Genomic DNA, 17040 nt, shown 5'->3' on the forward strand with positions numbered 1-17040 from the left:
TATATGTGACTTACCCAGTAATTATATAGCTTAGAGTTTCCTACTCGGAGGTAGCCTATACTATTCAAATTTCGCGGGTAGCGCTTTAATGGCTCAGTGTAGGTATACAGTGCCATCCCCCTACAAATACTAGGAACAAGTTAGCTAATCACATCATTGTTTTCTGCTGCGCTCAATGAAACATCGAGTGCTTACAGCAGCTTGTTCTTATTTTCCAGTTATATCACCCAATTTCGGTAGTGTTACAACCACCAGAATGCATTCACAGCCATCGAGCAAGATGAGTCACATCTTTTGTTTATTTTGTTCAGATTAACATCTATTTAGCTGGGTACTTGCAGTCTCTGGGAATAATAATGGCTTTATAAATAGTTCTTGAATGGATCACTACTGAAGTAGATAAAAGGGATTTTGACGTAGGAAAAATCTATTTCTGGGCTCAGTCGTGTCGCTCCGTGAAATGTGTCCTCTTTAGCACTATTTCTAGTAAAATATTGCTATAATACCAGAGAACTGCTAAATTGGACATGTCAGAAGTCTCTGACTCGCTCACCTAAATAAAAGGTGTTGGTATAAAATGCTTTTGCATATATCTTTACTTAGTGGGCTTAACGTAAGTCGTCAGTTAAGAATTGCCTATAGTAACTAATCTTGATGTTACGTCATTCCTTTAGGCCAAACTTCGTTTTTAGAATTTGTTTACCGGCCATGAGCTATTAGCAAGACTCCACGCCAGTAACAGTTACCTTAGAACAATCCTTTTTACATTGGTGATTGGTTGTTCACCCGACTTAGGCTATTCTCAAGCCGAAGATAATGATTACCTTAAAGTAATTCTAGAATTTTATCCATTATTTTATCCTAAAAGGCTACATGTAGGTTGTCCGTTAATGATTACCTTTAAAGTAATTCTTGAACGTTACAGGAATGTTGCATCATTACATTAGGTAATATTTTAATTTTGGGATTTTGTTTACTGATCATAGTCTAGTCGCAAACCTCCGGTAAATAAAATTACCCTCAAGGTAATTTGTGAATGTTTAACCCTCTTAAGCCGGAGCCCTAAAAATCAAAACGTCTCCCGTATGCCGGGCCTGGTTTGGAGTGAGCGCGAAGTGGAAAAAATAATTTTTTTCAAAAAATTACAGCGCGCGTACTTTGAAGATTAAGAGTTCATTTTTGGCTCCTTTTTTGTCATTGCCTGAAGTTTAGAATGCAACCTCATAAAAATGAAAAATAATATCATTATCATATGTAAATAATGCGATATATGGTAGCGAAAAAAAAAAAATTCATACATAATTGTATTCAAATCACGCTGTGCAGAAACGGTCAAAGCTAACCAGTTACTTTTTTTTGCGTTGTATTGTACACTAAATTGCAATCATTTTGATATATAATACATTGTAAAAAAATAAAAGTAACACCGGAAAAATATTATCACAAAATGATGTACGAATTCGTAACGCGCGGACGCAAAAAAATATTTTTTTCAAAAATTCACCGTAATTCTAAATAATGTTCTAGAGACTTCCAATTTGTTTCGAAATTAAGACAAATGATTGAATATTACGATACTGTAAGAGTTTTAGATTAGAATTGCAGATTTCGACCATTTCGGACGAGTTAAATTTGACCGAATGTCGAAATTTTAATATATATATTTTTTCATATGCACATATTTCGAAGATGGAAAAAGCTACAACCTTCAATTATTTTTTATTGTATTCTTCATGAATTTGCGCACATTTTGATATATGAAACTCTATAAAAAGGCTAATATGAAAAGGAGCAAATATTAGGATAATGCCATGTACGTATTTCGGAGACTTGCGGCCGCGAATCGGCGCGCGGAGTGAAGGTAAATATATTTTTCAAAAATTCACCATAATCACAATATTGTTTTAGAGACTTCAAATTTGTTTCAAAATGAAGAAACATGACGGAATATTACTAGGCCGTAAGAGTTTTAGCTTACAATTGCGTTTTTCAACTATTTCGGTAGAGTCAAATTTGACCGAACGTGGTTTTTTTTTCTATTTATCGTGATTTATATGCAAATATTTCAAAAAAAGAGAAAAGCTACACCTTCAATCATTTTTAGTTGTATTCTACATGAAATTGCGCACATTTTCCTATATAAAACTTTATGAAACAGCTAATTTTAAATGGTGCAAACATTTCGACAATCGCACAAAAAAAATTCTGTTTTTTTCGGAAGAGTTACCGCGCGAACGTAATTTTTTTTTTTTTTCATAAATTCACCATAAATCAAAATATTGTGCTAGAGACTTCCAAGTCGTTGCAAAATGAAGGTAAATGATTGAATATTACTAGAATATAAGAGTTTTAGCTTACAATTGCGTTTTTCGACCATTTCGGTAGAGTCAAAGCTGACCGAAAGTTGAAATTTTTGCACTTAACGTTTATTTATATGAAAATATTTCAAAAACTGATAAAAGCTACAACCATGGGTTGTCTTTTTTTTTGTATTGTGCATGAAATTGCGCACATTTCCATATATAGAACTTTATGTAACGGCAAATTTAAAAGGGTGCAAACATTAGGACAATCGCAGACGAAAAAATTTATCGTAAGAGTTATCGCACGAACGTAAGGAAAAAGTTTTTTCATAAATTCACCATAAATCGAAATATTTGTGCTAGAGACGTCCAATTTGTTGCAAAATGAAGGCAAATGATTGAATATTACTATAATATAAAAGAATTTTAGCTTACAATTGCGTTTCTCGACCATTTTTTCTGTAGAGTCAAAGTTGACCGAAGGTTGAAATTTTTGCACTTATCGTTATTTATATGAAAATATTTCAAAAGTGATAAAAGCTACAATCATGAGTATTTTTTAGTTGTATTGTGCATGAAATTGCGCACATTTTCATATATAATACTTCATGTAAAGGATAATTTAAAATGGTGCAATAATTATGTCAAAGTGACGAAATAATTTCCGAGATGTGTCACTGATACTTTTTAGGTTGCGATAAGAAAGAAATTCGCGCTTGCGCGCCTGCGTAGCGATTGTAAACAAAACAACGCCTTGATCCGTGAACTCCCAGCATCCCCAAGGCGCGTGATACAAAAGTTTTTCGGCTGGTAGGCCTATAAGTATTTTTCCGCGAATTTTTAAAAAAACTTTTTTGAGCCGACGTATGATACGTCCAATCGGCATACGGGAGACATTTTGACTCGACGTTTAATACGTCCAATCGGCGTAAGAGGGTTAAGATCTTCTTTTAGACCAAATGTTGGCAATTAGGCCAACACATTATTTGTTTTGTTTACCGTGCATGTGATACTTATCACTTTCCTTTGCAGAGACAAAGGTGGAGGTAAATATAGTAAGGAAAGTATGGTGTTGTTGTTTGACTGTGGGAGACCATAGGTGGATCATTCCCGTCAATCTAGTATTAATTAACTACCAGGTTTTTGCTTCGGCAGTACTTAGGTACGTTACATAGAGAGCTGGGGTGGCTTCGGCATATACAGTGATCCCCCCGTATTCGCGGGGGATGCGTACCAGACCCCCCTGTGAATAGTTAGAACCTGCGAATAGTTGGAACCCATATAAAAATGCTGAAAACAGCCTTTTTTGTTAGTTAAAACTCAAGAAAAACCCACTAAAAATTTTTATACTTGGTTTTTTTAAAAGTTTTACTACAAAAAGTGCATTTTATGATGAAATTGATTTAAAAAACCCAGGAATTTGTGGATATTTCTTATAGAAAAATACTGCGAATGTGCAAATTTTCCACGAATAATGTGGGAAACGTTCCCGAGAGAAATCCGCGAATGTGTGAGTCCGCGAATCCAAAGAACGCGAATACGAGTGGTCCACTGTAGAGGTATTTTCCTGGTGTCATACAGTTGTGAATATTCACGTTGGGGGTCTTATGCTCCATCTCGCTTGTCAGACTGGAGCTCAGGCTATTCACATCAATTAGCAGGGTACGGTTTCTGAATTAGATTACTTTGAATTCCTGATAATTCTATTCTACTAATGTTTCCTTTTTGAGTAATCGGTTATCTGTAAATATCCGTTTTATTCTTTTATATTAGAGTTGGATTTGCTATGAGACTAAATATGAAAACTACTTGTTGATAATAGATTTATCATTTTTCCGAGTGTTAACATATATGTATACATTTATGTTAATTTTCAATACATATCTGAATATATGAAATGCTTTTTCATATATTTGTAAATACTTTCTTTATTCCTTTATTACTAATTGAAGAATAAAAGCATAGTAATTTACAATATTAGAGTGGAATTTGTTTTGTTACATTATACAAAAATGTACACGTGCATTTTTGTGATTTTAAGGGAATAAAAGTGCCTTCATTTCCCTAGATGCCAGAATTTCATATAAAGCAGTTAATAACCGATTACTGATCGCTTTTTTTCTTACAGTAATAAATAAGTAACTGAGATCACCAGAGACGCTGTCATCTAGCCTCCAGTCTGTCCGAGTGTCATTTTGCATTATTTTAATACAAAACTGGATATAGGAAATGCTAATGTTATTCATACATTTGTAGTATTCCTTCTTGCCTAGATACCATAATTTCATATATGGTAGATAATTGACTACAGATCGATTATTTGCATAAAGTAACAAGTAACTTAGATTCCTAGAGATGTTGGCATCTTGCCTCTTGTCTATCAAGGCCAAGAACTGTGCCAGCTTAATCAAAACTCCAACTGTCCGAGCGTCCATCCCTCTGTGCCCATTCGGGCGCCAGTGGCTGCTGAGAGCCCAGTGCTTCGGGCGCCAGTGGCTGCTGAGCGACGAGTTTTTGGGTGCCAGTGACTGCCGAGCACCGAGTTTTCGGGTGCCAGTGACTGCCGAGCACTGAGTTTTCGGGTGCCAGTGACTGCCGAGCATTGAGTTTTCGGGTGCCAGTGACTGCTGAGCACCCAGTTTTTGGGTTGACAGTGGCTGCCAAACGCCCAGTGTTTTGGACCTATGCCTGCCTAATGCCCAGTATTCGCCTCTCCCTCCCAAAGCTGATGCCAATTCTCTCCTACTAATCCTCCTATCTTAGTCAGTTGCTCCCATGCCTGGCTCCAATCCTTCCTTCCTATGCCTTTGCCAGCATTTTATTTTGATTATCATGGATTTATCAATGTAACAGTGAAGTGTTGTGCAGTGGAGGAGGTGGCTACTTGTCCCTCGATTCTCCTAGACAAAGGTCACTGTCCCGCTCCCCCGCATTGGGGAGAAGATATACCGGAGGTCCAAGGAAGGTCGTGGGGTTACATACAGGTAGTCGCTCCCTCAGTCGAACCTGTTGCTGGTTGGTCCCAGGTATCGACAGACAGCCGCTGTAAAGCCATTTTTCTGGATGATTTAGAGGAGGTGACTATGTGGCCTTCGGATCTCCTAGACTTAAAGTCATTGTCTTGCTCCTTCCCATGGCCAAGAGCAGCCTAGGAGAGGACATACTGGTAGTCGAAGGGAGTCCAGGGGGTTGTCCCCAGTAGTTGCCCCCTCGCTTGAACCTGTGGCTATTCCCAGGTATCGGCAGACAGCCACTGAAAAAGGCGTCTTGTGATGTGTTTATTGGTTTTGACTTAACACAGCTGGATTAGTTTTAATTTTGAGCGTCCTGTACTAGCGCCTAGGCGTTCAATTTTTTAAGTGACCTCTTTTGCTTTCAGTAGCCAGTCCTCTCCCAGGCATTTTTGCTAGGTGTGTGGACTGGCTCACCTTCTCTTATAAGCTCTTAAAGGTGGAAGTACCGACTTGTCTGTTGAAGAGGAAGTGGATCAGAGCTCTGATCCTGCTTTGGCCTTTAGGATGGACACGAGGTTTGGGGGCTTTGATCTCAAGTATCGTGTTTTTTTTGGTCGAGCACCAGTCTCTGTCCAGGCGCTCTGCACCATCTGAGGAGCTACACTACCATGCTCCAGCACCCTTGGAGCTTTCCACACCTTCCCTGACACCAGCTGTTGATAGTTTGGCACTAGCTGTTGGATGCCCGATGACAGTTTCCTTGTTCGTCTTCGTCGACACTACAGGATCTTCGTTTGCTCCTCTCCTACCACTTGCTTAGGACATCACTTGAGTCGTGCATTAAACTGTATAGTAGTCCTCTTATTGAGGTCTTAGATCATGGAGAAGACAGATGCGTGGCGAGTTATGGCAAGTTCTCACCATCTTTTGGTGCATTCAACTCCACTCAGCTATCGTGTTCCTGCAATCTAACCAGTTGCAGGAAGAGAAGGCTCCATTTGGTCTGTGAGAGCCCATACTCTCCCTTCTGGAAGCGTTTTTCGCTGAGGCGAATACGTCCGTACATTGCTATCATCATTGGAAGTTGAAGACCGTGCGCGTTATCTCCCCCTCCCGGTAGTTTCAAGAAGAGCAGGCTAGAAGAGTCAATTCTCTCTTTTTTTCCACCTACTTCCAGGGTTACATTGTGATGGATGAGGAAATAATAGGAACTCTACAGAGTGTACTCCCCAGAGTTCGGATTCGAGTGCCTGTGTTCTGGTTCTGTCTTAGGATAACATTGGATGGTTTTGTTTGGCAACAACATCACAGGTTTGGCATTACTATCACTAAACAAGAGTATTGCTGTCCCTCGTGTTTCAATTAACTTGCAGTTGCTCAAGTGTATCTGTTGTGCTCTCGATAGCTATATAAGGCAAACACATGCCAAGATGAAATGTATTACTGGGTAACTCAGCCCACGGAGTCGAGCTGAGTGCCTGGCTGCTCACTGAGATCTTGTTCGTCCTGTTGTGTTTTTCCTCTGTCAACCGTTAACACCTAACTTGAATCTCTGTCCAACCATTACAGACGTATGTCTGGTTAGTTTTAGATTCTCATTAATGGTTCCTGTTTTGGGCTCCTCAATAACCATTGCAAGAATCATCAGACAGAGTTATGTCTCATTAGATTCAGCACTGTCTTTCTGTTTACCCTCTACAGGCTGATCTATGAGCAAGAGCCCGTGCTGGCATAAGGCCACCATAATCTCAAACAACTACTGTTTACCCCACGGTACAACAGAAGTCTCGAAGTCTTCAGCTTCATCGCATAGACCACTGCGATGATTCAGAATGGCAAACACAGCAGTGTTTTGTCTTATAATTTTTATTAATTTGTAAAAGTGTTCAACTACCAGTTGTTAACCTCGTTTTGGAGTGAATATAAGAAGACTTTGCCTGCCCTGATAGCTCTGCTTCCAGGGTAAACGGAAGAGTTACTCCCTGAACCAACTTTCGCAGTGACAAGAAGCGGTTCGTCAAGCAGTACATTTCTGTTTTTCTACACGGCTAAAGACTTCCAGCATTCATTGCAACAGGAATCAGAGGACCATCCATACCCCAGGAAGTTACAGTAAGAACTCTTCTCTTCCTCCGTCTAAATGTGTTGTCTTCCATTTTATATGGGCTTCATGTTTGAGACACACACACAGTGTTGTGGAGTGTCATTTGCCCTTGTTGGGAGCAAAACTAAGGATATAAGAACAGCCTTTTCCTCCCTAGTTTTCAGTCATTTGTTGTTCTTTAAGCCCATTCTGCTATTAATCTACCGAAGGAATAATTGATCTTTGCTTATCATATTTGTTTTCTTTTTCATGTAAAAAACCATTGTTAGTGATTGGGATGACATTGCGGAAGGAAGCATAGGATGTTCTCCTATTATCTCTTCACCTTTTCAGTAAGGTGCTGAGTTGGGAGAGCCAGGGGTTACAGTGCACCTGGAGCACCCACCACTCTCAGTGGATGGGTCATGACATTTTTTCAGTGTAGGTGTCAGTGTTTTCTAGTTGTTTTATTTTGGTGCTGCACCCAGGACAATGGTGGGCACTTATCATACTTTGCTAGCCATACGGCCATTCCCCTCGCTGCAAAGTTCCCCTCAAGTAGGAGGCGACCCTTGGCTTTACTGCCACGCCACTACGAGTTAAGATGAGCACCAACCAGAGGCAGTATTCATCTGCATAGCTCTCTTAATTGATAGGAACAACAAGCGTTGTCTTTTCCATTGCTAGCAACTTATCTATTTCAAATTCATTACATGATTTAATGCTTTGGAGTAGAATATGTCCATGATCCCACCTCCATTCAATGTGAAATCAGCTATATAATTTGGGTAAGTCACATTTACTAAAATGATATTATTATAATAAAATTAAATTTTGTGTATACTTGAACAGTAATTATATGATCGGAGCCCACCCACCTCCCATCTGATGGGCATTATGCATAAAACTGAATGACAGGATTAGCTAAGTCACTCCTAGTATTGCTGTAGGGGAACAGCACTGTATACCTACACTGAGCCATCGAAGTGCTACCTGCAAAATTTGAATATAGGCAGCCGTCAAGTAGGAAACTAAGCTTTATAATTAATGGGTAAGTATATACAAAATCTAATTTTATTATAAAAATATTTTTCTTGGGTATTGGTTGTGTGCTAGATACATAACTTGCCAGATTGTGGGAATCAGTCATGTCTACTATTTTTTCATCTACAGATTTAGTTTATTAAACTTTCACATACTGTATACTATGTGCTATTCACAGTGTTATAGTGCATTGTTTGCACTATTTCAGCTCAGTGTTGAGTGTTTTTTTCTTTTCCTGTATTACTCAATATACTGTACAATATGTATCTAAGTGTTCATTCCTCAGATAATGACAAATTAACTACAATCAAAGTAAAGTTGTAATTTAATTACAAGGACTCTCATTTAGCTGGTTCCCACTGAGAGCCGACGACTACCTCAAACCAGGTATACAGTAAGCATCAAGTTGAGCTTTCTTATGACTTTAGTCACCAGTAAATTGAAGTGAGACTATGATGCAGGTGATTCAGGTGCACACATTGTCAGTCTGTGTCTAAAGTTTGTCATGAGATTGTGCTGCTTTTGTGCTGTCACCTGCTTTTACTGTATACATTTTTTCCATAACACTGGAAGCTTTCAGGTCTAAAAGGAATAGTAAACCCTCTCAGAGTTGAAAAGGTATGAAGCTGAAGAGTATTAATATCAGAAAGAATAAAATTCTTGACTTGACGGAAAGAGTACACTCTATGCAGATGATGTGTGGAAATTTTCAAATTAAGATAACTTTTTATTATATAAAAAGGGTAAGATAAAATCTGTAACCTTACCGGGAGTGCATGGGTTGTCAGCCTGAGAAATGGCTTCAGTAATGGTTAGGAAAAATTATTATTATTATTTATTTATTTATTTTTTTTTTTTTCTCTATCACAGTCCTCCAATTCGACTGGGTGGTATTTATAGTGTGGGGTTCAGGGTTGCATCCTGCCTCCTTAGGAGTCCATCACTTTTCTTACTATGTGTGCTGTTTCTAGGATCACACTCTTCTGCATGAGTCCTGGAGCTACTTCAGCCTCTAGTTTTTCTAGATTCCTTTTCAGGGATCTTGGGATTGTGCCTAGTGCTCCTATGATTATGGGTACGATTTCCACTGGCATATCCCATATCCTTCTTATTTCTATTTTCAGATCTTGATACTTATCCATTTTTTCCCTCTCTTTCTCTTCAACTCTGGTGTCCCATGGTATTGCGACATCAATGAGTGATACTTTCTTCTTGACTTTGTCAATCAACATCACGTCAGGTCTGTTTGCACGTATCACCCTATCCGTTCTGATACCATAGTCCCAGAGGATCTTTGCGTGATCGTTTTCTATCACTCCCTCAGGTTGGTGCTCGTACCACTTATTACTGCAAGGTAGCTGATGTTTCTTGCACAGGCTCCAGTGGAGGGCTTTTGCCACATTATTATTATTATTATTATTATTATTATTATTATTATTATTATTATTATTTTTTTTTTTTTTTTTTTTTTTTTTTTTTTTGCTCTATCACAGTCCTCCAATTCGACTGGGTGGTATTTATAGTGTGGGGTTCCGGGTAGCATCCTGCCTCCTTAGGAGTCCATCACTTTTCTTACTATGTGTGCCGTTTCTAGGATCACAGTCTCTGCATGAGTCCTGGAGCTACTTCAGCCTCTAGTTTTTCTAGATTCCTTTTCAGGGATCTTGGGATCGTGCCTAGTGCTCCTATGATTATGGGTACGATTTCCACTGGCATATCCCATATCCTTCTTATTTCTATTTTCAGATCTTGATACTTATCCATTTTTTCCCTCTCTTTCTCTTCAACTCTGGTGTCCCATGGTATTGCGACATCAATGAGTGATACTTTCTTCTTGACTTTGTCAATCAACATCACGTCAGGTCTGTTTGCACGTATCACCCTATCCGTTCTGATACCATAGTCCCAGAGGATCTTTGCGTGATCGTTTTCTATCACTCCCTCAGGTTGGTGCTCGTACCACTTATTACTGCAAGGTAGCTGATGTTTCTTGCACAGGCTCCAGTGGAGGGCTTTTGCCACAGAATCATGCCTCTTTTTGTACTGGTTCTGTGCAAGTGCCGGGCATTCACTTGCTATGTGGTTTATGGTTTCATTTTTCGTATTGCACTTCCTACATATGGGAGAGATGTTATTTCCGTCTATCGTTCTTTGAACATATCTGGTTCTTAGGGCCTGATCTTGTGCCGCTGTTATCATTCCTTCAGTTTCCTTCTTTAGCTCTCCCCTCTGTAGCCATTGCCAATTGTCATCGCTGGCTAGTTCTTTAGTCTGTCTCATGTATTGTCCGTGCATTGGTGTGTTGTGCCAGTCCTCTGTTCTGTCTGTCTTTCTCCTGTCTCTGTACATTTCTGGGTCTTCGTCTACTTTTATTAGTCCTTCTTCCCATGCACTCTTTAGCCACTCGTCTTCACGGTTTTTCAGATATTGCCCCAGTGCTCTGTTTTCGATGTTGACGCAGTCCTCTATACTTAGTAATCCTCTCCCTCCTTCCTTTCGTGTTATGTATAGTCTGTCCGTATTTGCTCTTGGGTGTAGTGCTTTGTGTATTGTCATATGTTTCCTGGTTTTCTGATCTATGCTGCGGAGTTCTGCCTTCGTCCATTTCACTATTCCTGCGCTGTATCTGATTACTGGCACTGCCCATGTGTTTGTGGGTTTTATCATATTTCCGGCGTTGAGTTTTGACTTGAGTATCGCCTTGAGTCTCTGCATATATTCTTTCCTGATCGTGTCCTTCATCTCTTGGTGTTTTATATCCCCTCCTTCCATTATTCCCAGGTATTTGTATCCTGTCTCATCTATGTGTTTGATGTTGCTCCCATCTGGTAGCTTTATTCCTTCAGTTCTCGTTACTTTGCCTTTTTGTATGTTGACTAAGGGGCATTTTTCTATTCCAAACTCCATCCTGATGTCCCCAGATACAATCCTTACAGTCTGGATTAGGGTATCTATTTCCTTGATGCTCTTACCATACAGCTTGATGTCGTCCATGAACATCAGATGGTTGATTCTGTTGCCTCTTTTCTTGAGTTGGTACCCGGCATCCATCTTCTGTAGTACTTTTGTCATGGGAATCATGGCTACTACGAAGAGTAGGGGGGACAGTGAGTCGCCCTGGAAGATCCCTCTCCTGATATTAACCTCTGCTAGTCTTATTCCAGAGCTTGTAAGTATTGTATTCCAGTTGTGCATTGTATTTTTGAGGAAGCTGATGGTGTTTTCCTCTGCCCCATATATTTTCAGGCATTCTATTAGCCATGTGTGTGGTATCATGTCGAAGGCTTTCTTATAGTCTATCCATGCCATGCTTAGGTTGGTTTTCCTTCTCCTACTGTTCTTCATTACCATTTTGTCTATCAGGAGCTGGTCTTTTGTGCCCCTACACTTCCTTCTGCAGCCTTTCTGTTGGTGGGGGATGGTGTTTGTCTCCTCTAGGTAGTTGTATAGCCTTTCACTGATGATACCTGTTAGTAACTTCCACATTATTGGTAGGCAGGTGATAGGCCTGTAGTTACTGCTATATTTCCCTTACTCTTGTCTTTTTGTACTAAGGATGTTCTTCCTGTGGTCATCCATTTGGGTGCTTGGTGATTTGAGATACAATGCTGGAGTTGTTCTGCTATTCGTGGGTGTAGGGCCTTGAAGTTTTTCAGCCAGTATCCATGGACTTCATCAGGACCTGGGGCTTTCCAGTTTGGCATTTTCTTTAGTTGGTGTCTGACTGTGTCTGTCGTGATCTCTGTGAATCTTTGTTTTATTCTCCCTGTTTCTTCTTCCATGACTTCCTGGAGCCATGTTGCATGTTTGTTGTGTGATATCGGATTGCTCCATATGTTTTCCCAGAGTCTCTTACTTGGTTCGGCTTCAGGAATTTCTGGGTGGTTGTCTTCCCCTCTTAGTTGGCTGTATAGTCTTTTCTGGCTGGTTCCGAATAGTTTGTTCTGTTGGTATCCCTTATTCCTGTTCATGTACCGTTGGATCTTAAGTGCTTTGGCCTTAAGCCTCTGTTTTACATCTTCTATTGTGTTGTTTAGTCCCCTCTCTTGTACTTTGTATTTCTCGTTGAGTTCCTCCCTTGCTTTCTTGCTTCTTAGCCTTTTTTCTGCCATCTCTTTCAGTTTACTCAAGTCAGATCTCATCACCATGATTTGCTTTTCCAGGCGCCTTTTCCAAGGAGGTTGCTGTTTTGGTTTCTGTTGGGTTGGTTGTGCTGGTGGTGTTGGTGTTCGAATCCCCATCAGTTCTGCTACTAATCTTGCTCCTGCATATACCAAGTTATTTGTTTCTGTGATACTGGTGGTGTGTATTATGCCCATTATTTCATTGACCTCACTTGTTTTCTCCCTTAATTTCTTGGTGTTGTAGGCTTTCATGGAGGGGATCTTTGTTCTCTCTGTATCTGGCTCCATCCATTGTCTAATCTTTTCTACCCATTCCGTCCTCTCTGTTACTTCGTCGGTGTTTCTTCGTGTGTCGTTGTTTGATACCTCATCCTCCCTGTCGTCTTCTGTGGCATCGTCTCTCAGTTCGTCTTCGTGTAATTCGTTGTCGTGTGACATTTCCCTTTCCAGTTCTTCTCTTTCTGTTGGGGAGAGCCAGTTCTTTTTCTTTATGTTCCTTACTTGGTCTGCCAGCCTCTGCTCTGTTTGGGGGGTGTTATTCCTCTCATTCCAGATGTTGACCAATCTTTTTCTATATCCTCTCTCCGTCGGGTTGCTTCTGATGTAGCATCTCCATATTTCCTTATTTTCTTCTCTTGTCCATTTCTTCCTTTTTGCCTCTGTAGCTCCAATCTCTGGCTGTTGATTGTCGTTATGGTGATCAGTTGCTGGATGACGACCTCCAAGTACCTGACCGTCTTCCCCTTCAATTGGGTTGAATACCTGGTTGCCGGACGAAGCTCCTCTGTTGCCAGAGGTTCCATTTACGTCGTTGTCGTTTATTCCTCCATTTCTTTCCATCATTGCTGAGTTTTGCTATTTAACCCATAGCTGGACCCTACCCCATCAGGGATAGGTACTCATTTACAGCTGAGTAGACTGAGGAAATTATGGTAAAGATCCTTTCGCAAGGAATCAACGCCGAGGAGAGCGGTCACCCATCCAACGACTGACCAGCCCCAATGTTGCTTAACTTGACTTAAGTCTATTGACGACCTAACCCACTCCTCCACGGCGTCACATTTTATTATTATTATTATTATTATTATTATTATATTATTATTATTATTATAATGTATATAATAATAATAATAATAATGCATAATACTAATACTAGTAATAATATTATTATGATTTTTTTTGTCCAATTCGACTGGGTGGTATTTATAGTGTGGGGTTCCGGGTTGCATCCTGCCTCCTTAGGAATCCATCACTTTTCTTACTATGTACACTCTTTCTAGGGGCACACTCTTCTGCATGATTCCTGTAGCTACTTCAGCCTCTAGTTTTTCCATGGTATTGCGACATCAATAAGTGATACTTTCTTCTTGATTTTGTCAATCAATGTCACGTCTGGTCTATTTGCACGTATTGCCCTATCTGTTCTGATAACATAGACCCAGAGGATCTTTGCCTGATCATTTTCTATCACTCCTTCAGGTTGGTGCTCGTACCACTTAATCCTATAAGGTAGCTGGTGTTTCTTGCACAAGCTCCAGTGGAGGGCTTTTGCCACTGAATCATGCCTCTTTTTGTACTGGTTCTGTGCAAGTGCTGGACATTCACTTGCTATGTGGTTTATGGTCTCGTTTTTCATATTGCACTTCCTGCATATGGGTGAGGTGTTATTTCCATTTATCGTTTTTTGAACATATCTGGTTCTTAGGGCTTGATCTTGTGCCGCTGTTATCATTCCCCCTGTTTCCTTCTTGAGCTCTCCCCTCTGTAGCTATTGCCAATGTTTTATCACTGGCCAGTTCTTTAGTCTGTCTCGTACCTATTGTCCGTGCATTGGTTTGTTGTGCCATTCCTCTGTTCTGTTTGTCGTTCTCCTGTCTGTATATTTCTGGGTCTTTGTCTACTTTTATCAGTCCTTCTTCCCATGTACTCTATTATTATTATTTACAGGTATAGCCACCTCTTAATTAACGCGAAGGTTACATTCCTGGAGAGCTTGCGTTGATTAAAAACGCGTTATTTAAACATATTTTTCCCATAAGAAATAACAGTAATAAGGGGGGTTATATTTCTGGACTTCAGGAACTCTGTAACGTTTTGCTAAGTACAACTGAATTGGATAACAGCAACATCCATTTGCTTGTATTTCAACCATCGTACGATAGTAAACAATTACCGTAGTTACATTATAAACGACGCTATGTAGAATAGGACTGATATATTTTTATGTAAGCTTGTATTGAAATGAAAGCAAGTGAAAATAGTGAACAAAATCACGCTTTTTTTTTACGCAATAATCATGCTCCCAACACAATCTGTTAACGAAAAAATAATTTAGTCCACGAGATGTTAAAAAAAATAATCTAGTTCACAACGAGACTTATTCAAGTCATATTTTGACTTAAAAATTCGTCATATAAAGAAAAATGACCTTGTCTCATATAAGTAAAGTACTATCTAGAATTCGTTTATGCTAATTAGAAGCAAGAAAATCCGCGCAGAATTGAGGTAAATACGGCGAAATAAACTCATATTCATCATCAGCTGATTTCCAAACCAAAACATTGACGGCCATGTTATTATTTTATAAATACAATAATTTGAGAATACAGTGGACTCCCCGTATTCGCGTTCTCTGGATTCACGGACTCACACATTTGCGGATTTCTCTCAAGAACGTTTCCCTGCATTATTCACAGAAAATTCGCGTATTCGCGGTATTTTTCTATGAGAAATATCCACAAATTCATGTTTTTTTAATGAATTTCATCATAAAATGCACCTTTTGTGATAAAACTATTAAAAAAAACCAATTATCAAAATTTTTTTGTGGGTTTTTCTTGAGTTTTAACTAACAAAATAGGCTGTTTTTACCGTTATAACTATGGTGGTCCCCCCCCTGGTATTTGTGAGGATGGGTACCAGACCCTCCCGTGAATAGCTAGAACCCGCAAATAGTGGAACCCCTATAAAACACTTAAAACAGCCTGTTTTGTTGGTTACAACTCAAAAAAAAACAACTAAAAATGTTTAGACCTGGTTTTTTAATAGTTTTATCACAAAAAATGCATTTTGTGATGAAATTGATAAAAAAAAAGGAATTTGTGGATATTTCTCATAGAAAAATATCATGAATAGGCAAATTTCCCGCAAATAATGGGTAGATATGGTCCAGAGAGAAATCCACGAATGTGTGAGTCCGCGAATCTGAAGAATGCGAATACGAGGCCTCAATGTATTTGTGGGGAGTCTGGTACACATCCTGCATGACTACAGGTTCTACTGTACTGGTAGTGACTTGATCAACCACCACATTCTTGTTCCTGCTACCCTCATGGAAACATTGAGTTTATTATGGCAGAAGTTTATTATTATTTTCCAGCTTTTTACTGGATTTCAGTGGTACTATATTGCTGATTCAGCTACCAAAACATATCTCATAGCCTTCAAGCAGAATCTTTCAGGATGAGTTTTCTCTTGTTTTGTTATTGTTATAGAGGTTCATGCATAAGTATAAGTCGGCTACTGGAAGGCCTACTTCTTGAATTTTACGTTTTTGATATTAGCCTGGAACATACGATAGTCTTTCAAGCCAAAAATTTTTTATTTCACAATATGTTTACCACGTGCAGGCTATTAGTTAGCCGAAGGTAAACAATTGTCTTAAATATAATTCTTGATTGCTATGCTATTGTTATTAGGCAGAATATACAACAATTTTTTAGGCCAAAGCTAATTGCTTTCACGAAATGTTTACCAAATACGTATAGGCTACTAGTTAGCAGACAGTAAACAATTGTCTTAAATGTAATTCTTGAATGTTATGCTATTATTATTAGGCCAGAATATGCTTATAACTGCCTATCTTGAAAATTCAAATACCAAATGTATACCTTAGATAACATCCTACTTCCAATATACCTTAGATTGGTATCCTATTACTGTATTAATCTTTGAGATTAAGGTAGTGTTCAAAATGCAACAATTCGTCTTACGATAATCCAATTTTACGATGGGGTTAGCAATTAATACTGATATGGTAGTATTTTGAAAATATTTTAAAATTTCACTCGCAGTCGGTGTAAGCAGCAGCGTACAATCAGGGAGCGAGAGAGAACAAATTACAATAGCCTAACTTTATCCCATCTTCTAGCTAAATAAGTTCAAAAACAGCAAAAGAGAATGATGAAAGTATTGTTTTAATGTTATACTTGTTGCATAAATGTGTACAGCCATGAACAACCAAACAAGAAACAACTTTTTTGCTAAGTACAACCGAATTGGATAACAACATCCATTTGGCTTGTATTTCAACCATCGTACGATTGTAAACAATTACTGTAGTTTTGTTATAAATGACGTTATGTAGAATAGGACTAGTACATTTTTATGTAATAACTTTATTTGCTATAGATCAAAGATCAGCAAGGAAATATATTGTTAGATTTAGACTTAGTTGTAGCTGAAGCTAAGAAAACTGTTCAAGCTGCTAAATACTATTATTGCGTATCGGAAACAAGGATAAAAAACTGTAA

General features: G+C 39.0%; 1 protein-coding gene across 6 annotated transcripts in view; it reads left to right on the forward strand.

Moving 5' to 3' along the window:
- Nucleotides 1–17040, forward strand: part of LOC135218309 (very long chain fatty acid elongase 4-like) — a 123194-nt gene that overhangs the window by 40513 nt on the left and 65641 nt on the right. The gene's annotated exons all lie outside the window — the stretch shown is intronic.

The sequence above is a fragment of the Macrobrachium nipponense genome, chromosome 9 (assembly GCF_015104395.2).
Source record: "Macrobrachium nipponense isolate FS-2020 chromosome 9, ASM1510439v2, whole genome shotgun sequence".
In the NCBI taxonomy this organism is placed as follows: Eukaryota; Metazoa; Arthropoda; class Malacostraca; order Decapoda; family Palaemonidae; genus Macrobrachium; species Macrobrachium nipponense.